This window comes from Chiloscyllium punctatum, chromosome 15 (assembly GCF_047496795.1).
Source record: "Chiloscyllium punctatum isolate Juve2018m chromosome 15, sChiPun1.3, whole genome shotgun sequence".
Lineage (NCBI taxonomy): Eukaryota > Metazoa > Chordata > Chondrichthyes > Orectolobiformes > Hemiscylliidae > Chiloscyllium > Chiloscyllium punctatum.
In genome coordinates this window covers 76,920,061-76,943,376 of record NC_092753.1, presented here as the reverse complement: position 1 = coordinate 76,943,376, position 23,316 = coordinate 76,920,061, and the positions used below count along the sequence as shown (strand labels likewise).

The window sequence follows — 23,316 nt, the reverse complement described above, 5'->3', positions numbered from 1 at the left end:
TATGCAGAATATTCACCTACCGAACCACTGCTGTAGATGAACAAATTCTTCCATTCAAGTTAGGAACTTTCATTAAAGCTCGGACACTCATATAAATGCTCCCTGTCGGACAATTTTCAGAAGTTTTGATGAAAAGTTTAGCATGCGTAAACAGGTGAAAAGCAGAATAATTGTTAAATATCATTTTGTCAAAAACATTAATATCTAATAAAGTCTGATTCAGGCTGAAAGAAGGAAGTGTTACTTCTCAAGTTGAACCAGCACACACACCAAGCAGCGAGATCCACAGGCAATGCACACATAAAAGAGAAAATGCATATGACTTACGTTACGCAGATAAAACATTGTTAAATTTTGAGTCAGTCGTCATCATCGAATAATGTAAAAATGTAGGTAGAACAACTTGGTTAAGTCATCAGATGGAAGAATAATTTTCTCCAATTGCATCTGCTTCTTGTTGCATGGTTATTTAATTACTGCTTCATAGCAACCTGCTGGCAGCTGGCTTATGGTTCTACTGTGAAATATATAGGGATGGTTCCAATTACGCTGTTTTCTGTCTTAATCCAGAAACCAGACTACTGTACTGAAGCTGCAGTGGCTCATAGCGGTTGCAAATGTGTTTTTTAAATGGTATATAGGTGGGAGCCAAAGAAGGCTATTTGTTTCTCCTTCTTTACTATTTCCTGCCAATAGGTTGCTACAGGCAGTGGGGGGAATATTTCAGCAGTGAACTGTATGCGTATTCATGCTGCTGATCACCATTGTCTTGCTCCTTGGCAATCACCAGACTGGGACACAGGGGAAGAGCAGAATCAGCAGCATGAGCACAGACACTGGAACAGATCCACATTGCAAAAATATGAAAAACTTCAAAATGGGTCAAGTTAAGAAAAACACTCCTAAGATTGAGGCAAGATTCTATAGCTCCCACTAGTGCTACAGAATGCAATAAGTTTTAAATTTTAATGTTCCAGTTTAGGTATATCAACACATTTATATAGTCTTAAAATACAGGATATTATTTGGCCCATTGAGCATGCACATTATGTCCCTTGAAAACAGTTCCACTTATTTTCTTTCTCCACATAGAGTTGTAAGGTTTTCTGTCTTTGAAAGTGCAACTAATTTCCTTTAAAAATTTACAATTGACTTTCCTTCCTCCTTTCAGCCAGCACATTTTCGCTGGTAACAACAACAGGGCAAGTGTCTTCTCCTCTCCATGCTGGATCTTGCGCCAAAATATCATAAAATTGTGTCATCTAGTTATTAACACTCTGTTCTCACCCACCCCCCATTCCACACCACGCCCTCCCACTGCTGACCCCCTGCCTGTGGGAACAGTTTCTCTCTCAGTATCTGAAAAGTTATAAAACATTTTGCTGCTCTCACCTTCCTCTGCAGAGGATGATTTCATGCCAATTTGTGATGCTTTGCCATAATCCTGTTTCATTTTCATAGTGAAAAATGTTGTTGGCCTACAACATCTTGTCAGCCTGCTCTGCTGTTAATAGGAGTGGGAACCCTGTAACTTGTGTTTTTGTTTTCAGTTCCTATTTTATGAGTTAAAATGTGTCATGTTCTAGTATATTACAAACTTATAAGTCAATACTTTTAAAATTTGTATATAAACAAAACTCTGGAGATGGCAGCAGCAAATCATGTGATCTTTGGCATTTTGAGGTACGGACATACATGGTATGGAAAAATGTAAGGTTATGGGCTTTGGCAGGAAGAACAGAGGGATTGAATATTATTTAAATGGAGAAAGACCTAATTAATAAGGACTTACAGTCATCTAAGGAATTCCCACATCCCCTTTTCAAGCGTTATTTATATTTTTAAAAATTACCTAATTCCAGCCAACTTCATTCTGAACAAGAGTAAACATCAAAATTTAATGTGTGCAAGATAAATATGAATGGATCCTCTGGACCTTGTGTTGTATTATGATGGTTTCCTCATTCAAATTTAGACTGAGTAAATCTCAAGGTGTCAGCATCAACATAGGGGACTGGGGGTCTCCTGATGAAGGTCTTATGTCCGAAACTTCGATTCTCCTGCTCCTTGGATGCTGCCTGACCTTCTTCAGCACCATACTCTCGCCTCTGAGCTCCAGCATCTGCAGTCCTCACTTTCTCCTAATAATCCAGAACCTCAAGCTCATGTTTTGCTGACATGAGTTTGAATCCTTCCATGGCAGATAGTGCAGTTTCAATTCAATAAAAATTCTAAAATAGAAAGCTATACTAAAGGTGGCCATGCAAGCATTGTGAATTGTTGGAAAAAAGCTATCAGGCCTTTTCGTCATCACTTATCTTCCTTTAGGGAAGGAAAGGTGCCATCCTTACCTGCCCAGTCTCCAGATCCTCAGCAGTGTTGCTGACTCTTAAGTCTTCTGGGCAATTAGGGATGGACATTCAATAAGATCATGGCTGATGTGATAATCCTTAACTCCAATTTCCTGCCTTTTCGTCATAACCTTTGATTCCCTTACTGATTAAAAATCTGCCTACCTCAGACTTGAACATACTCAGCATCCCAGCCTCAACAGCACTTTACAGTAATGAACTCCACAGCTTCATTATTCTCTGAGAAACAAAATTCCTCTTCATTTCCGTTTTTATTATGTGACTCCTTATTTTGGGACCTTTGGTCCTAGGTGCTTCTACAAGGGACGTCACCTCTCATTCTTCTAAATTCCACTGAATATAGACCCAACCCACTCAATCACTCCTCAAATGACAGTCCCTCTATACCTGGGATCAGCCTTATGAACTTTCTCTGAAGTGCCTCCAATACCAATATATCCTTTCTTTAATAAGGGGCCCAAACATTTTGCACAATTCCAGCTGTGGTTTGACTACTGCCTTTCATGTTTTAACAAAACTGCCCTTCATATATGTTCTATTCGCTTTGAAATATAGACCAATATTCATTTAGCCTATTGCCTGCTGGGTTTTGTTGCTAATTTCTTTGTGATTCATTAACAAGGATTTCTAAATCCTTTGTTCTGTTGCTTTCTACAGTCTTTCTCCATTTAAATAATATTTAGTCCCTCTATTCTTCCTGCCAAAGCCCTTAACCTCACATTTTTCCATTTCATATTCTATCCAGCAAGTTTTTGGCCACCCACCTAACATGTCTATATTCTCTCTGTAGATTCTTGTGTCACCCTCACCACTTACCTTCCAATTACTTTTGCGTCATCCACAAATGTGGCTATTGTACATTCACTTCTTTCATCCCAGTCATGAATATAACTTGTAAATAATTTTGCTCCTGGCACTTACCAGCGTGGCTCTCCATTGATTACAGATCATCACTCTGAAAATGCACCCTTATTCTAACTCTTTGTCTTCAATTAGTTAGCCAATACTCTATCCATGCCAATATACTACCTCAAAACCATGGGCTCTTATCTTAATAAGTAGCTGATTATGTGGTACCTCATCAAATGTCTTCTGCAAATCCAAATATATTACATCTGCTACTTCCCCTTCATCTATCCTGCTTATTACCTCCTCAGAACATTCTATTACATTTCTCAGGCATGATTTCTCCTTCATGAAGTCTTGCTGACTTTCCTTGATCATATTATGTATTGTAAATGCTCTGCTAATACATCCTTTATGATAGACTCATATCATTTTCCTAAGAGCAGACATCAATCTAATCGCCTATAGTTACCTGTTTTCTGTCAGCAGTTTTCTGATCCTCTAAGACTTTTCCAGAAACTAAGGATTCCTGGAAGATTTCTTCCTATGCATCCACTGCCTCTGTAGTTACTTCCTTTAACATCCTAGGATGCATCCCATAGTTAATCTGGTTGTGGTCTCATCTCCACTTTTCTACCTTCCTGTCTGTACTGCACCACCTATAACCTTTGACTTCCTTTGTCTATGAGCCACCCTATGTTTGGAAAAAAAAGGACTTTGAATTTTAGAAGTCAGATGATGAGGGAAACCATTTTGGTGCCATGCTTTAAAAATTAGCAAAAGCTACTTGTAGACAGTGGGAAGTCCATCAAATGCTATCAAGCTAGCTGTAAGTCATTAAAGCAGCTAAGGTAATGCATAGCAAAACCTGGAAAGTGGGAAGAGAATTCCCCAACTTGTTTCTACATTGAATTCATCAGAGGACCAGCCTTCTGGTAGTTAAATTACAGGAACCACCACAGCTTATTGAGAATGCTCCACCACTGAATTTCACTTCATCTTTAGCTTAACAACTTCTAACAGACCACAGGCAAGATGAATTGAATATAAAAATAGAGAGGTTATGCTATATCCAAGGCATTAGTAAGACTACGCCTGGAGTACTATGTACAATATTGGTCTACTCATTTTAGGAATGATGTAAATGTGTCAGAAACAGTTCAGAGAGGATTTATCAGACTGAGACCTGAATAGGCCCATTATTTTATGAGGAAATTTTGGACTGGCTAGGCTTGTATCTGCTGGAGTTCAAAGGAATAAAAGGCAACTTGTTTAAAACAGTTAACCTCCTGCAGGGTCGTGACAGGATGGATACAGAATGCGTGTTTTCTTTCATTGGAAAATCTAGAACTAAGAGTCACTGTTTAAAACTATAGAGTTGCCCATTTAAGAAATGAAGCAATTTTTTTAGATACAGAATGGTGAGTGCTTGAAACTGGCTTCCTCAAAACATTGTGGAAACAAAGTCTTTGAATATTTTCAAGACAGAGGTAGCTATATTTTTGATGATGAGGGGGTGAAGAGTTTATGGGGTAGACAGTAATGCAGAGCAAGGAGATCAGCCATGATGTTATTGAATGGTCAAGCAGACTGAGGGGTTGAGTAGCCTACTCCTGCTCGTAATTCATACTTTCATTTATATATTTGTAAGGTAGGCCAGCCACAATGGAAATTAAAATAGTTATGATTTTTACCAATTGTTTACCTTTATATGTATCTAATCTTTGTGTGCACATTCGGAAGTGTTTGAGGCGTGTGAGTGAGACTATGCATTTTAAAACTGGGGGCAAGTGATACCTTTCTTAATTTTTTAATTCACAAAAATCATTGCTGCTGGTATTATTTAATATGGACATGCACTCTGATGGTGAGAAAACGCATACCTTTTGCTGAACAACATATTGTTTATGCACAGTAAAAAAAATAACAGAAATTCTGTTTGTCACAAAACTAATTCAGTATCCTTAACTTCAAGCTATTTTCAGTCCTACATTTAATCTAATAATTACTGCAACTGTTAATTTAGTTGTTAATACTTCGAAACTAGAAGATTTCAGATTTACTAACCAAACTATGTTCTTTTAATGCAGTACTTTATAAAGCTTCTGTTTTTCCCATGGTCAAGAGTATGGTTAAGAAAAAGTAAAGCTGTAAGTTATAATAGAATTTACATTTGTAATAGAATTTGCACAACATTGAAAATAAAAGTACGTAAAGGGTTGAACAATCCATTATTGAGATATCAATATGTTTATGAACAGGTCAACAACTTAAAAGTGCATATTGCCATTTTGGAGATGGGTGGGGCCCAGAAAGGATTTAGGATTCAAAGATATGCTCAGAACATTGTAGCTTCATCAAATGATAGCAACAATATATTTATGGCATATTTTATAACACAAGTTCTGCTGGTGGGACATAATGATGTTCATATGCAACAAGCTATAAGGCATGATAACATCCTTTTAAATGTAATTGACTATGGCAGTGTAAGAAACGACAATGATTTTGTTCTAAATTCTTAGTTTTACATTGTATCATACAACAGGTATCCTGAAAAGAGATTAATACTCAATAACCATAATAGGTTTGCTGTGCTGTGGTGTAAACAGTAACTTATGCTACCCTTACATGCACATTAAAATAGAAGTAATACATTCAACACCATGAGCCTGTTCCACCATTCAATTATAATAAATAATGGTTAATCTGAACCTCAGCTCAATGAACTCATTTTTGTTCTGCATCCTTTGATATCCTGGTCATCAGAAACTCTTGATCTCAACAATGAAAACTTAGAATTGATGCAGCATCCATGGTTTTTCTAATAACTGAGCATGTATTTGATTAATTATATGCAAGTGGAGGGCATGGTTTAGAATTGTTACTGGAGCACATACAAGAATATACTTATCAAATCTAGAGTAAGGGTTGAATTTGATGACATGCTGGTACTAAAGGGCTCTTATGGCACAGTGTTAATGTTTTTACTTCTGGGCTAGGTTAGTCTTGGCTCAAGTCCCACCTGCTGCAAAGGTATAGCAAAGCAGTTTGATTAAACTGAATCAGCGGTGTTAGCGGTGAGAATGCCTAACTCTGGGAATAAATCTAAATTGAATGAAGATTAACTCTGGTTTAATTCTTCCCAGTGGGTTATCAGGATTTTAATGCTAGAATTTTCAAATCTCAATACAATTGTGTGATTAAAAAGGCTTGCTTAATTTTGCATCTATATGGCCTGCTGCAAAATTTAAAACTTTGCCCTCTGCTGAATTATCAGCAAATAAAATGACCCTTTTTTTTCCTGTTGCATAAGACCATAGACATAGGTGAAGAAGTAGGCCATTTGGCCCTTCAGGTCTGCACCGCCATTCAACCAAGTCATGCCTCATGAGATATTCCTCAACACCACTTTCCTATCTTAAACTCTTGAATCCTTTACCGATTAAAAGTCTGTCTATCTCAGCCTTGAATATACGTAATGACCCAACCTTAACAGCCCATAGCGTCATACAGCCTTTTCAATGTTGAAATTGTACCTAACTCCACCACTTCTGTGGTAAAGAATTCCATAGACTCACTTCACTTTGAAAGGAACAAATCAAACAACGGTTAGCAGAAAGTTGTGGGTTCACATTCAATTTTAAAGATTTGGACATGCAGCACATTTTGAGGTGTAGTCTTTTGCCTTTTGCTTTAAAGGTCCACAGAATGTGAGTGATGCTGGTTGGGCTGATGTTAATTACTGTCGTTGGTTGCCTTTGAGCAGATAATGGTGAGCTACCTCCTTGCACTACCACAGTCCATGTGCTGTTTCTTTTTTGAAACTTTCTGGTGATTGTTAATAACTTGCTAGGCCATTTCAGAATCATCCACATTGCTGTGGATCTGGAGTCACATGTAGGCCAGATCAGGTCAGGATAGCAGTTTCCGTCTCTAAAGGGCATGAGTGAGCCAAATATTTCAGCAATTGACAATAGTTTCATGGTCATTGCTAGATTTACAATGGAAGACTTTTTATTGAATTCAAGTTTCACTATCTGCCATGGTTGGATTCAGACTCATTTCTCGGCGTATATGCTGAGGGTTTTGGATTCCTAACCCTTTAATATTAACAGTACATTGCCACTTCCCTTGAGAAAATGAGATGCTAAATTAAAACTCTCTCTCTTCACAGGTAAATGTAAAAGATCCTATGGCATTATTTTGAAGAAAAGCAATTCTCCTGGGTGTTCCGGACAATATTTATCCCACAGTCACTACCACTAAAAACAATACTATTTGGTCTTTACCTCATTGCTTTTGGAGAGACTGTTTTGTAGGTAATTTGACTGCTATGTCTTCTGCAAAATAGCAATGTCTACACCCTGAAAGTATTATATTGGCTATAAGAGCACATTGAGACATTCTAAGTTTGTAAAAGGTACTGAAAATAATGTGATTCTTTCTTTCCCTTTTACCCCATTGAGTCATTGAAACATTTTGATTAAGTCATCTGTCAATCTTTTATAGGCTCAAGTCAAGTTTTGCACATGTTCTGATAAGTTGACACCTTTAAAACCTAGTATAATTTTGCTGGGTCTGCACCATGTCCCCTTTGGCCAATATATCCTCAATTACAGTGCCAAGAACTGAACGTGATATTCCAGATGGTGTCTGATCTAAGCTCTTTAAAACTGTGGTATGACTTCTTTCTCGACAAAGACCTTTGATTCAACTTAAATATGTTTTAGATGTGTTATCCCCCTCAGCACTCTAAAGCCAACTGTTTCCATTTCTGCCATATTGTCTGTCTGTAACTTGACCGCACCGAGTGGCTAATGAAACCTCAACACTTGCCTTTATTATTTCTATTGGCTTCTCTAGTGCTCATCTCCTGATTAACATGAACGTGTTAAACTATATCTGGGGTAATAGTCATCTTGATGGTATTTATCCTCCATAAACTCCAGCCTCTCCAAATTCTTTTGAATTTATCCATTCCAATATTAGGTCCATCCACCAGATGGGGGATGCTCCACAAATATCTCCCATCAATGATGGCAGAGACCAGTAAAACAGTGCTAAAGAAAGCGCTAAAGCCAAGAGAATTATCCATCTTGGTGTCCTCCTGAGATCCCCAGCAAATTAAGCCAATTTAATTCACACTATAGAATATCAAGAAATGGCTGAATACACTGGATACAAGTAATGCAAAGGCTCTGACATCTTCTTAGTTATGGTACTGAAGACTTGTTCTTCAGAACTAGCCATGCTCATAGTCAAGCTGTTCAAGTGCAGCTGCAACATTAGAGTCTATCATTTGCCGAGAGGTGCGAGGGAGGAGGGAAGGACTTCTGGGAAGGTGAGTCTAACTGTTTAAAAGACTTGCTTCAGGCGTTGCGGCCTCCATTTGCTGAGAGATGCGAGGGAGGAGCGAAGGACTTTGGGAAGGTGAGTCTAACTGTTTAAAAGACTTGCTTCAGGCACCGGGGCCTCCATTTGCCAAGAGGTGCGGGGTAGGTTTTAAGTGGGTGAGATCTCTTATTTTCTTCTCTTCCTTTGTTTAGTTCTGTGTGGGCTTTCAGAGTAATGGGATACTGATGTTAGGGCAGTTGCATGTTCCTCCTGCAGAATGTGGCAGGTGAAAGACACTTCACATGTCTCTTGATTGTCAACAAATTCATGGAAGGTGTTGACTTTGTTATGATGCAGCACCTCCTCCACAGTCAAAGCACAAAAGAAGATGTGAGTGGGAGTAGGTAATTTGGAGTTGAGAGTGTGGTGCTGGTGATGAAGGGCTTTTGCCTGAAACATTAGCTCTCCTGCTCTTCGGATGCTGCCTGAGCTGCTGTGCTTTTTCAATTCTAATTTCCAGCATCTGCAGTCCTCACTTTCACGGAGTCGTTTTGGAGGCCAGTCATCTCAGTCCTAAGATATTGCTGCAGGAATTCCTCAGGGTGATGATCTAGGCTCACTATCTTCAAATGATTAATCAATGACCTTTCGTCCATCATAAGGTCAGAAGGAGGGATGTTTGCTGATGTTTACACTATGTTCAGCGCCATTTGCAACAGCTCAGATACTGAAGCACATGCCAATATGCAGCATGACCCAAACAACATTCAGGCTTGGGTTAAGATTAAGTGGTGCACAGATAACATTTGCTTCACTCAGTTGTCAGGCAAAGATTATCTCCAACAAGACAAAATCTACCCATACCTACTCAGCATTCATTGAATCTCCCACTATCAAAACCTGGGGGTTACTATTGACTACAAACTGACTTGACCAGCCATATTCATACTGTGACGGCAAGAGCAGACTGAGAACTCTGAGGGACAATAATGTAACACCACTATGAAAGTATCTCCAACCATGGACTGCTGCAGTTAAAGTGTCTGGCTCCCCACGACTTTCTCAAGGCAAATTAAGGATGGGCAATAAATGCTGGAACAGTCAGCGACACCGTGATCCTACGATTAAAAATCAAAAACCAGCCTCATCAAGAGTTAACCATTGACTCTGATGAAGATTCTCAGGAAAAGTTCTACTTTGATGAAGTCCCCGGTATCATCAGAACAGATGGAAAAATCTATGATCTGGGAGTCTTTTTGGCTGCGACTCTGGTACTGGAGCAGAACCATTAGGAAAACAGGTTTGGAAATATCACAGCAATTAGCATCTTTCTGTTGTTAAAGTTTGTTCAGTATTGCCTTATTATAACGAACACATCCTTCACCAGAAGGATGGATTCAAAGACACATGGATGCATACTAGGTCAAAACATTGCCACCACCCTTCAATTATGTGATTGTCAAAGTTAAAGATATATGTCTGCCTTACAATAACTGTTAACTGTTGGACAAAACATGGACTTGTTTAATTAGTGATGAACATTCTCTTAGCACCAAACTATTTTAATGCTCTTTAAGACAGGTAAATACCCTTTGGGATTGTTTAAGAAGACATGAATGCATGTAAAGACTATATTAAATAATTGGAACCATCAAGCACACTACATGACATCTGGCAAGAGAGATGTCGAGTTAGCTGTCAAGGTGGTGAACAAAGGAAGGTGTCAAGCTGTAAAGGTTCTTTCCACTGTATTAGTGCTTAATGGTGGATTTCCTAACCTTTTATTATCATAGTGAGGCACCTGTCAGTTCATGGTTTAGCTGACAGATCCAAGTGGTTGCAAATTTTTTGAAGTGGGATCATGAATTCAAATAAGAAAGTAGTGATTTTGTTTATCAATGCAAATGTGTTATCATTGAATAATGAATTCATGAATGGACAGTCAAGAACTTTATTCAATCTCAGCCTGAGATCTGCTCCTGGTGGAAACTGGGTAAGTGGGCATCGTAGTTGTGAAGGCAAAATATGGTGGTGGGAGGCATGAGTTGATACTAAGCTGTAATAGGGGCTGAATTGGGCTTTTGGGAGGGTTACATGAATGGTGGGGGAGCGTATTTTCACCATAGAGATAAGTGGAGGGTATAAGGGGCTTCATGAGGTTAGTGGAGGGCATGAGTTAGCATGGGTTAACACGGATCAGGCATGGAGAATGTTGTGGAGGTGTGAGGGCTGGAGAGCTTCTCCTTGTTAATAGTTTTGGTAAGTTTTGAACTGAACCAGAAGTTTGCCTCCACACTGTCAGCCTCTGCTCTCACTGTGGGGTGAGGGGTGTACCAGCCACTCGCTCCTCCCACCATCTCTCTCCCAGGAATGAAAGTCTAACCTTCTGAAACACTTTCTCTCAAAGTAAGTTTGTGGACCTGGGAATTGTTCTGAATCTGCAGTCCTGCTCTGGGAACAAAATCCGAAGCTAACATTCCAATCCAACTCACACTGTGCCACTCCCAGGTCAGTGGTCTGAAGTCAGGACTTTTTGATTCAGAGAGAATCCTGCAGTTTCATTTACTGAAAGTCCACTGCCTTTAAATGCCTCAATCCTCTATGTTCTGGAAAGATCAGTTACACAAAACATCTTGTGTATGTGTTCTATTCTTGCACCATCCTGTTTATCCTAATCCCTGTCTTTGCCAACTTACTTTGGCTTCCAGTTCTTTAGTGTCTTCAATTTAAAATTAATATTCTAGTCCCATCACAGCTTTTCCATTCCCTATCTCTGTAACTTCCCCAAATCTTAAAATTTCTCTGAACTACACTGGGTCAAAAACTCTAGTATCCTATTTTTTAAAGCAAAACCTGCATTTTGAATAATTAACTATGAAGTAGGATTCATGCTTTCATGATCTGTTTAAGCCCCAAATGTGCAACTTGTGTTAGTTCAGTGAATACTGGACTTTATGGTTTGTTTTCTTTCAATTAAAGGCATGTTGTTTGTTGAATACATTTCATCACCATGGTAATCATTTGCCACAGAACTGCCTTCATTTGCTTTTCCAAGTGGAAATCCAACTTCTAATGTGTTACCATGTAGCTCCTGCACTAAAAAAGTTCAACACATGATCACTCATGATATTGCCTGTGGCCTGTTTGGAATCTGAAGTATTGCTGTAATATTTTTATGCAGTTTGACTTCAAATCAGGGAGTGGAGCCCTGCACAAGGCAAGCAAATATGGCCTGAGAGGGCGCTGGGAAATGGAGGATAGGGGATTTGACTGTGGAATCTAGGAAATAGGTCTGGGGAAAATAGTACAGCAGAGTTTAGGGGTTGCCAAAAGCCAGGAGTGAGAACTGGGGAAGGGATAAAAAGGAGAGATTGGAACAAAGAATTGCAGGCACAGAAAGAGGCCTTGAAAGAAATGGGAACTTACCCATTCAAGCTAACATATTTCAGCTTTCAGTGTATTCCAGTGTTTCTAAAGATATAAAAGCAGCTGGAATGTTGTGCACAGTTCTGAGCACTGCCCATTAGCAAGGGCATGAAAAAAACAGAGAGTGAAGAAAAGATATATGGGAATGATTCCAATGATGTGGAACTTCAGTTTTGAAGGTAGATTGGAGAATTTGGTGTTATTTTTCCTAGACAAGTGAATGTTGAGAGTGAATTTGATCGGCAAACTTGAAAACCGTGAGCAATCTGGACAGAGTAGATAGTGAGAAACTGTTTTCACTCATGAGTGAATCAAGAACGAGAGAGCACAGATTTCAAAGAATTGACAAAAGTATCAAAATGGAGATTCACGCAGCAAATGATTAATGTCTAGAATAGACTGTAGGTAGGTTCAATTGAAGAATTCAAAGCAGAATTGCAGACTGTTAATATAAAAAAGGAAGAATGTGAAGGATGGTAGTGAGAAGGTAGGAGAATGACACTAGGTGAACTGTTCATTTAGACAATAGATACAATAGGCTGAATGACCTCTTTCTCTGCTGTAATGATTCTGTGATTCTGCGATTTAAAGCAAAACTTACATTGAGCATGCCAAAATTTGCTTTTAAGTCTTGGCCATTTCAGTGGAAAGCTATTGAGAACAAAAACCTTAGGGGAACCATTTTTAGACATAATTGGATTTTAAAAAGTATATAAGTCATGAGAACAAGTTGAAGCATGAACTTTCAACACATGCTGAGTTAACTTTGAAAACAATGATGTTAAATGAACTGTTGTCCTGGAACTATAGCAGCAAACATAATATGCGAGCTAACGCATGTAGACAGCTGGAAGGAAATGTGCAATAACCTGCTTCTCCTGCCACACTGTCAGACATTTATTCATTATCTTATAGCTGTGATTAATGAATTCTCTAAAAATATGGTTCTGCCTAACTTTTATGGACCTGTCTGAAACCAAAGGACACACAAAAATGGCACAGGTCAAAATATTGAACATGGAAATTTTGAGAATTTGAAATAACGTGATAGCATTTTGTTAAACAGCTAATACAATGGACATTTTAAGCATAGAGCGTGGAGTCATACAGCATGGAAACAGATCCTTTAGTTGAACCAGTCCATGATGATCATAACCCCAAACTAGACCAGTCCCACCTGCTTGTGATTTGCCAGTATCCCTCTAATTTTTCTTATTCATGTGCATATCTAAATGTCTTCTAAATGTTGTAACTGTATCTGCATCCACCACTTCCTCTGGAAATTCATTCCACACATGAACTACTTCTTTAAAATAAATTGCCCCTTACATCGTTAAATCTCTCCTCTCACCGTAAAAATATGCCTCCTTGTCTTGAAACCGCCCACCTTAGGGAAAACGTACCTGCCATTCACCTTATCTATACCCCTCATGATTTTATAAACCTCTATAAGGTCAGCTCTCATACTTCTACACTCCAGTGAAAAAAGTCCTAGCCTCTCCTTATTAAGTCAAACTCTCCATTCCTGGCAACATCCTGGTAAATCTCTTCTGAATTCTGTCCAGCTTAATTTTATCCTTCATATAACAGGGAGACACAGTACTCCAGAAGTGTCCTGTACAATCTCAACATAATGCAGATTGCCTGTGTTGTATGCAAGGGTGAAAGGAGACAGGGAAAGAGGTTTGAAATTTCAATATGGAATGGAGGGGTCAGGGAATTTATTTGTATTCCTGATGAATTTGGGATAGGGAATAGTTTTGGAAGACAAGAGCAGAACAGGATACTACTTTAGGTCATCCAACCAGACCTGGCAATGAATGCTGAAACCAGTTGATTATCAACTTTCAAGCCCAAGGCTTGGACTTAAAGATGAGGGCCATATATCATGAGGCAACTCCATCCTAAAATCAGCATCTCAAAGGGTCTGTGAACTGCTTGCAAAACAAGCTTATTCCTCAAGTAAGGACACTAAGTAATGGACACAACTACCCGAGGTGCAGTCCCACACAGTAAAATTGTAGCAAGACCTGTTTACCTTTATGCTGTATCCCTCTTTCAATAAAAGGTAATATTGTGTTTATTTTCTTAATTACTTATTTTATCTGCATGAATTTTTTTTGTGATTCAGATCCAAGGACACCCAGATCCTCCTGTATCTGTTGCTTTTCTATTCTTCGTGTCAAATGGACGTTTCATGTTTCCACATTAGATACCAGTTGCCAAATCATTCCCCATTCACTTAATCTATCTATATCCTTTTACAGTACTGTATCCATTGCTCCTGATGTGGTCTCCTCTACATTGCAGAGATTGGATGCCTACTCTCAGAGTGCTTCACAGAACATCTCCGGGACATCTGTACCAATCAACTCCACCACCGCGTGGTCGAACATTTCAACTCCCCCCTGACTCTGCCAAGGACATGTAGGTCCTGGGCATCCTCCATTGCCACTCCCTTACCACCCAATGCCTGGAGGAAGAACGCCTCACCTTCCGCCTCGGAATCCTTCAACCCCATGGCATCAATGTGGACTTCATCAGTTTCCTCATTTCCCCTCACCCAACATCAATGTGGATTGCACCAGTTTCCTTATTTCCCCTCCCTCCACCTTACCTCAGTTCCAACCTTCCAGCTCAGCACCGTCCTCGTGACCTGTCCCACTGTCAATCTTCCTTCCCACCTATCTGCTCCACCCTACTCTCCAATCTATCACCTTTATCCCCACCTCCTTCCACCTATTGCACTTTCAGCTACCTTCTCCCCAGCCCCACCCCCCCCCCCCTTCCATTTATCTCTCCACCCCTGAGGTTCCCAGCCTCATTCCTGATGAAGGGCTTTGGCCTGAAATGTTGATTTTCCTGCTCTGCGGATGCTGCCTGACCTGCTGTGTTTTTCCAGCACTGCTCTAATCTTGACTCAAATCTCCAGCATCTGCAGTACCAACTTTCACCTGTGACTACAATACAGTTAATCCTTGTATCAAAGTCATTAATACAGATTATAAATAGTTGAAACCCCAGCACTGCTTCTGCAGCACTTCATTAGTGCAATGATCCATTTATCTTGACTGTTATTAAGTGAATTTTCTATCCATGCTAATAGATTTCCCCTGATACAGAGTTTACATCTTCTGCAGTAACCTAGTATGATTCTGTAATGAATGTCGTTTGGAAATCCAAATATACTCCATCCATTGGCTCAATTTACATCACTACATCTTCACAAGATTTCTAATTAAAATGTCAATGACAATTTCATTTTCACAATACTATGATGTGTCTGTCTTGTTTTATTATGATTTTCTAAATTTTCTAGCACTTTCTAATGCTGAGTGGAAGACTGACTAACCGGCCTTGTGTTTCCTGCCTTCTGTCACCCTTTTCTCATGAATAGTGGTTTTACATTGTGGCTTGCCAATCTACTGAAATTTTAATAAAAACTTTACCACAGTCTGTTCCTTTCCTTCTATTCTTCCATAATGTCAAATATTCTTGTGTATTCAAGACCCAGCCATGGCTTCTTCTGTAATCATATCTCAGTCGTGGTTATGACACTTATTTGTGCTATCAATGTAATATCTTGTTACAAATGTGGATGCAATTAGTTAGAGATTTTTTATTTTTACCATATTTTTCCAACTCTACTTATATGGCCCTCTCACCATATCTCTGTGTTTGCAAGCTTTCTCCCTTCCTGTCACACTCTGGTTATTATTACCCACAGTATGACATTGCTCTATTGGCTTGGCTGTTTTGTTTTGAAATAAGAGACTTTCCAAATATTATCATGCATGAATGTTCCAACTATACTGACTAGTTAGTTTAAAGCCCTGTTTATAATCCATTTAAACTATTTGCGAGTACAATCTCTCTAGTACAATTCATAAAAAAGATGTCACAATGATAATCGCTCGCGCTTTCCTCAGTACTGGTGCCAGTTCCCAATGAACCAAAACCTATTTCTTCACCACCAATCTTTGAGCGTTATGTCTCATCTCTGATCTCATTTATCCTATGTTAAGGTGGCACAGTGGTTAGCACTGCTGCCTCACAGCACCAGAGACTTGGGTTCAATTACTGCCTCAGGCAACTGTCTGTGTGGAGTTTGCACTTTCTCCCTGTGTGGGTTTCCTCTAGGTGCTCCGGTTTCCTCCCACAGTCCAAAAATGTGCAGGTTAGGTGAATTAGCCATGCTAAAATTGTCCATAGTGTTAGGTGTAGGGGAATGGGTCTGGGTGGGTTGCCTTCCAAGAGTCAGTGTGAACTTGTTGGGCCAAAGGACCTGTTTCCACACTGTAAGTAATCTAAAAAAAAATTTGTTTGTGACTCAGATGATAATCCAGTGATTATCTTTTGTGATTCTGCATTTTATTTCAGTCACTAGCTGCTCATACTCCCTCAGTAGAATTTTTTTTCTTAGCCCTGCTTACATCAGTGGTACCCACATGGACCAATTTTAAAAATAATTCTGACTGTTGTAAAAAAATCGGGGCTCGGTAGACTCCATTTATTGATATGCAAAAGTCGAGGGCTGCAGATGCTGGAGATTAGAGTCGAGAGTGTGGTGCTGAAAAAGCACAGCAGGTCAGGCAGCCTCCAAGGAGCAGGAAAATCAATGTTTCAGGCAAAAGCCCACCCTGATGAAATGTCGATTTTCCTACTCCTTGGATGCTGCCTGACCTGCTATGCTTTTCCAGCACCACACTCTCGTCTCCATTTATTGCTATGTTTCATTGGTTAGCACAAAATTTACTGAGTAATTTTAAGGGATAATAGCAGATGTAGAGAGTGTATTTCACAATAAATCAAATGAAATGGAGTCAATTAGCTAGCCCCACCATTTTGCCCAAAGATTGAATAATTACATTTGTCATTGAGAAGGAACTGTCAAAGGAAACCCAAGAGTGAGGACAGGAAGAGGAGCAAATTCTACAGATATTGGATTGAGCTCAGATTTAGGACTTTTCTGGGTGAGTTTGGCCTCAACACAGCCCTGGTATTGCTCACACAAAGCAGCAGTACTCTGCTGTGCAATCAGTGAATTCTCAAGCTTTGGAAAATGAGCCTGTCACAACAATAAATAATTGGGAAGTTCTTAACAAGTTCGACAGAACTGAGCATTTTTCAAGTGAGATCTTATACTAGACTGGAGGTGTATTACATCAAATGGGAAGCCTATGTGGGGTTCAGACTATCAGGAATGGTATTATACCACCTCACTTCACTAAGCGTACCAAGAGATTTGTATCCATTACTGCTTTACTGCTTTCATACCAATACTTTTAAAAGTGCTTCACACAATGCATAAGCATCAGAACAATGGCAGTGGAAATGTACAAGTAGAAAGTCTTCACCCCAAAAAACATGAGAATGCGAGATTATGAAATGAATGTAATGTGTTGAAGAAAATAAAGTCTCAGTAAACAAACGATAACCCCACAATTGACAAAGGCAGCAAAGGTAGAATCCATTGTAATTGAGGTAATAAGAGTCAACTGTAATCATTTTATGCCACTTGGTAAGCAAAATATCTTATCTTGTGTAATAAATTATTCTATGTTTAGTACTGTATGTACGGTTTAAGTTTGCAAAATTAGCAGCATGTGTTCATGGGAAGAATGCAAAAACTGGCCAATGGCAAGTTGTAGTGATGAATTATTGATCCCAGCATTATGAAAGCAACCAAATGGATGGTCTAACAAACTAAGTTGAATGTGGTAAGCATTACTGAACTCAGTTGGTTCTTCATACAACCCAGGAAATAATTAATTAGATAAATCTGGAGATATCAACCTTCAATTCAGTTTGGATTCCCTGATTTGGTACAATCTAGGCTGATGTTTCAACAACTAAAATTTCTTTAACATTCAGCCCAGGAGAAAATAAATATTGTCCTGTTATGAGGCTGTAACCCTTTTACAGACAAGGGTTCTTGTTCTTTATCATCCCTATTCGCAACAGGACTATATCAAGATGTCTATAATTGGTGAAAATGCTCCCTATAGACCATTTTCCAAGTAAGTTTCATTACTGGTGCTACTTGATTTACCGTTAATCAGAGTTAATGACTGAGTTGATGCAATGCTGAATCAGCCAGCTTCACAGTGAGTTGGCTTTAAGCTGGACATTTCCTGGTTCTTATGTTTGAATTTCCTCCTAGTCAGTACTGTTACACACCTATCTATTAGAGGTTATGGTGGAAGAGGGAGAATTCCTTCAAACATTTTAAACTTGATTTCAATATGCACCAAGCACACATTTTTCAAACAGGGAATCTTGTTCCCCAGAAAGGTTATTACTCACTCTATCACATAGAGTCATAGAGTCATTGAGATGTACAGCATGGAAACAGATCCTTCGGTCCAACCTGTCCATGCCGACCAGTTTTCCCAACTCAATCTAGTCCCACCTGCCAGCACCCGGCCCATATCCCTCCAAACCCTTCCTATTCATATACCCATCCAAATGCCTCTTAAATGTTGCTTCTTCTGGCAGCTCATTCCATACATGTACCACCCTCTATGTGAAAAAGTTGCCCCGTAGGTCTCTTTTATATCTTTCCCTTCTCACCCTAAACCTATGCCCTCTAGTTCTGGACTCCCCGACCCCAGGGAAAAGACTTTGCATGTTTATCCTATCCATGCCCCTCATAATTTTGTAAACCTCTATAAGGTCACCCCTCAGCCTCCGACACTCCAGGGAAAACAGCCCCAGCCTGTTCAGCCTTTCCATATAGCTCAAATCCTCCAACCACATGATCCAATGCAATTTCAGATTCCGCGCATATAAAACAAAAGGAAAGATAAAATAGCAAGAACATTTTGTTATTTCACTTTGAAAACAAAATTTATGTTGCAGACTAAATTACTGCAATGGTAATTCTTTTTCTGAAATTCAATCTCTGCCATATATTAAAATGGGTAACAACCAAATTTCTCAACCAGGTCACTGCCAAGCAGTTCAGAACTCAGGTGGTATCACTAGTATTGGTGCAGTGTCTTTGTGTCTGCTTACAACAGATTTATAAAGCTTAATTTAAGATAACATTCTGTGGAGTGCAGTGTTATCAAGAATGTTTTGAATCCTGTGGAGTCATGTCATTGAAATAGTATTCAAAGCCTCTTGCTTTTTAAAAATTTCTCATTGCATGTGGGTATTGCTGGCTCGCCCAGCATTTATTGCCTGTCCCTAATTGTCCTTGAGAAGATGATGGTGAGCTCTCTCTTGAACCACTGCAGCCCATGTGATGTAGGTTGACTCAAAATGGTGTTAAGGAGGGAATTCCAGGACTTTGACCCAGCAACAGTAAAAATGGTGATATTTTTCTGAGTCAGGATAGTGAATACCTTGGAAAGAAACTTGTAGGTGGTGGTGTTCCCATACATCTGCTACCCTTGTCTTTCCAGATGGTAGCAACCATGGGTTTGCTTCACTAATGGTCTTTAGGGACAGAGATCTGCAGTCCTTCTCTAGTCTGGCCCCTATGTAATTCCAGACCTACAGCAATGTTGTTGACTTTTATTGTCTCTTTTATGATCTCTTTTATTGCCTCTGGGCAATAAATATTGGCCGTAGGTGATTTAATTAAAAAACAGTGAAGCAATGTTATGCAGTAACCTGACCAACTGTACACATCAAATCTTTGGATCCTGATGAGTAGAGTGTGGATGCGAATGAGAATTCTCACTGATAAAAAGGAAACAATTTCTTATCAAAATGAAACAGCTATGTCTTCAGGATATGAGGGCTCTTTGGGAGTGTTTTAGAGCTCCTCAGGAGGGTTTAAACAAGTTTGGCATGGGAGTGGGAACTGGAGTATGGACCAGAGGACGGAGTAGTTAGTATACAGCCAGATACAGCATGCAGAGGGTCAATGAGGAGGGATAGATAGTTGATAAGGCAAAGCTGTCGTCAGTGTGATGGGTTGAAATTTGTCTATTTTAATGCAAGAAGTATCAGGAATAAGGGTGATGAACTTAGAGCATGTATCAGTATTTGGAACTATGATGTTGTGGCCATTACAGAGACTTGGATATCACAGGGGCAGGAATGGTTGTTGGATGTTCCAGGGCTTAAATGTTTCAAAAGGAATAGTGGGGAAGGTAACAGAGGTGGAGGATGGCATTATTAATCAGGGTCAGTATCACAGCTGCAGAAAGGAAGGTCATCAAGGAGGGTTTGTCTACAGAGTCAGAATGGGTGTAAGTCAGAAACAGGAAAGGGGCAGTCTCTTTATTGGGAGTTTTCTACAGATACCCAATAGCAACAAAGATACAGAGGAGCAGATTGGGAAGCAGACTTTGGAACGGTGCAGAATTAACAGGATTGTTGACATGGATGATTTTAACTTCCCTAGTATTGACTGGAACCTCCTTATAGTTCAAATTGTTTGGATGGAGCAGTCTTTGTCACCTGTGTCCAGGAAGAATTCTTGACTCAACATGTAGATAGGCCGACTAGAGGGGAGGCCATATTCGATTTAGTGCTTGGCAATGAACCAGGCCAGGTGTCAGATCTCTTGCTGGGAGAGCATTTGGTGATACTGATCACAACTCCCTGATCTTTACTATAGTCATGGAGAGGGTTTAGAGCAGATAGTATGGGAAAGTATTTAATTGGGGGAGGGAGAATTGCAATGCTTTGGAAAGGAACTGGGACACCTACGCTGGGAACAAATATTCTCAGGAAAACACATGACAGAAATGTCGAGGCGGTTTAGAGAGCGCTTGCTGATAGTGCTGAACAGATATGTCCCACTGAGGAAAGGAAGGAATGGTAGGGTGAAGAAACTTTGGGTGACAAGAGAGGTGGAACATCTAGTTGAGAGAAAGAAGGAAGCTTACTTAAGATTGACGAGGCAAAGATCAGCAAGGGCTGTAGAGGGTTACAAGGAAGCCAGAAAGGAACTGAAGAATGGACTTAGGAGAGTTAGAAGGGGGCATGAAAAAAACCTTTAGTGGGTAGGATTAAGGAAAACCCTAAGGCATTCTACACTTTTGTGAGGAAAAAGAGGTTGGCCAGAGTGAGGGTAGGGCCAATCAGGAATAGTGAAGAGAAGGCTTATGGTGTGTTGGCTTTCATTAGCAGGGGGATTGAGTTTAAGAGCCGCGAGAGTATGCTGCAGCTCCATAGAGTCCTGGTTAGACCACTCTTGGAATATTGTGTTCAGTTCTGGTCACCACATTTTGGTAAGAATTTGGAAGCTTTGGAGAAGGTGCAAAGGAGATTTACCAGGATGTTACCTGGACCAGAGGGCATGTCTTATGAAGAAAGGACTGAGGCTTTTCTCATTAGAGAAAAGAAGGGTGAGAGGCGACATTATAGAGGTGTACAAGCTGTTGAGAGAGATAGATGGAGTGAATAGTTAGAGAATTTTTCCCAGGGCAGAAATGGCTATCACAAGGGGGCATAATTTTAAGGTGATTAGAGGAAGGTTTAGGGAAGATGTCAGATGTTGATTCTTTACACAGAGAGTTATGGATGTGTGGAATGCATTGCTAGCAGTGGTGGCAGACTCAGATACATGAGGGACATTTAAGCAACTCTTGATGTGCACATGGACGATAGCAAAACGAAGGGTATGCTCTGATATTAGAGCAGGATAAAAGATCGGCACAACATCAAAGGCTTGTACTGTGCTGTACTGTTCTAGTTCTTGTTTTGCTCTGACAGCATTTACATTTATAAGGAACTCAGAATTTATCTTTACTCCTAATTGAAAGCAAAAGCAGAAAAGTTGCTGGTTCCCCTGATTTCATTAAAGATTCACTATAATTGTAGTGGAACTTCCCATGTTTCTTTGAGTGTCCTGATGTACATTACCATATTGAAGTGCCTCAGTGGCAGGGACTAAAAGGTTATTTAAGGTTATGCTGACTCAGATGAGAGGGCACAAAGCTTTCCAATGTCCACTGATTGATGCCATCATGTCCTTGTGAATGAGAATATCGAGGGTGTAGGTTTGCTCGCTGAGCTGTAGGTTTGATATCCAGACGTTTCATTACCTGGCTAGGTAACATCATCAGTGGCGACCTCCAAGTGAAGCAAAGCTGTTATCTCCTGCTTTCTATTTATTTGTTTGTCCTGGATGGGGTTCCTGGGGCTTGTGGTGATGTCATTTCCTGTTCATTTTCTGAGGGGTTGATAGATGGTATCTAGATCTATGTGTTTGTTTATGGTATTGTGGTTGGAGTGTCAGGCCTCTAAGGATTCACTGACACCGTCAGAAACCCTAACCACCTTACCATACATCAAAGAAGTTTCAGAAATGACAGCCAGACTACTAAGACCCCTCAGAATCCTAGTAGCACACAAACCCACCAACACTCTCAAACAAAAACTAACAAACTTAAAAGCCCTAGTACAACCCATGGACAAAACCAACGTCATCTACAAAATTCCATGCAAGGACTGCCACAAACACTACGTAGGACAAACTGGAAGAAAGTTAGCCACCAGGATACATGAACACCAGCTAGCCACAAAAAGACACGACCCTCTCTCCCTCGTAGCCCTACACACGGATGAAAAAACCCACCATTTCGACTGGGACAACACATCTATCCTGGGACAGGCTAAGCAAAAACATGCCAGAGAATTCCTAGAGGCCTGGCACTCCAAGCACAATGCCATAAACAAACACATAGATCTAGATACCATCTATCAACCCCTCAGAAAACGAACAGGAAATGACACCACCACAAGACCCAGGAACCCCATCCAGGAGAAAGATATAAATAGAAAGCAGGAGACAACAGCTTCGCTTCACTTGGGGGTCACCACTGATGATGTTACCTAGCCAGGTAATGAAACGTCTGGATATCAAACCTACAGCTCAGCGAGCAAACCTACACCCTAAACCTCAACCTGAGCTACATAACTTCACAAACCTTGCAAAAAATGAGAATATCCTCTTTCTCCATCTTTCACCTTATGATAACTCATAACTTTGGAAAGCTTCTAATTCCTTCTTGTCAACATCTGTCACCTTCACAAATCTCCTTTAATCTCTGGTCACTATCCGATACCTCTCCACAATACACTCATTGTCACCCCATCCCACGCCTCTCTTGTAAAAGCCCTTGGGAATTTTCACTGTGCTGTTGTGGAATGGTGTGAGGTCCTCTGGCAGAGAAATGGAGGCAGAGCTGTCTGGTTATTATTCGCAAATGCATCTTTTCTTGCAAGTGTTGATCTCAATTTGTTGATCAACAAATTGAGACATTTAGGTAGCCCTTGAACTCTGGTGCAGAGATTCTGAAGTACATTGTTACCCTGCACATGTTCAAAGTTATTCAGGCAGTTCACAACCTGATTGTAATGATATGTGGTA

The 23,316-nt window shown here is 40.0% G+C and overlaps 1 protein-coding gene across 4 annotated transcripts in view; it reads right to left on the bottom strand.

Moving 5' to 3' along the window:
• LOC140486418 (exosomal polycystin-1-interacting protein-like) overlaps positions 1–23,316 on the bottom strand; it is a 66,684-nt gene that overhangs the window by 16,578 nt on the left and 26,790 nt on the right. The window contains exon 1 of one of the 4 annotated variants that reach the window (XM_072585520.1): positions 1,393–1,487. The exons of 1 other annotated variant lie outside the window; for it this stretch is intronic. The gene's annotated coding sequence lies outside the window, so the exon portion shown is untranslated. Of the gene's footprint in view, positions 1–20; positions 46–327; positions 877–1,392; positions 1,488–23,316 lie in introns of those variants that run through there. 2 more of the 4 variants (XM_072585517.1, XM_072585521.1) reach the window with 2 other exon arrangements.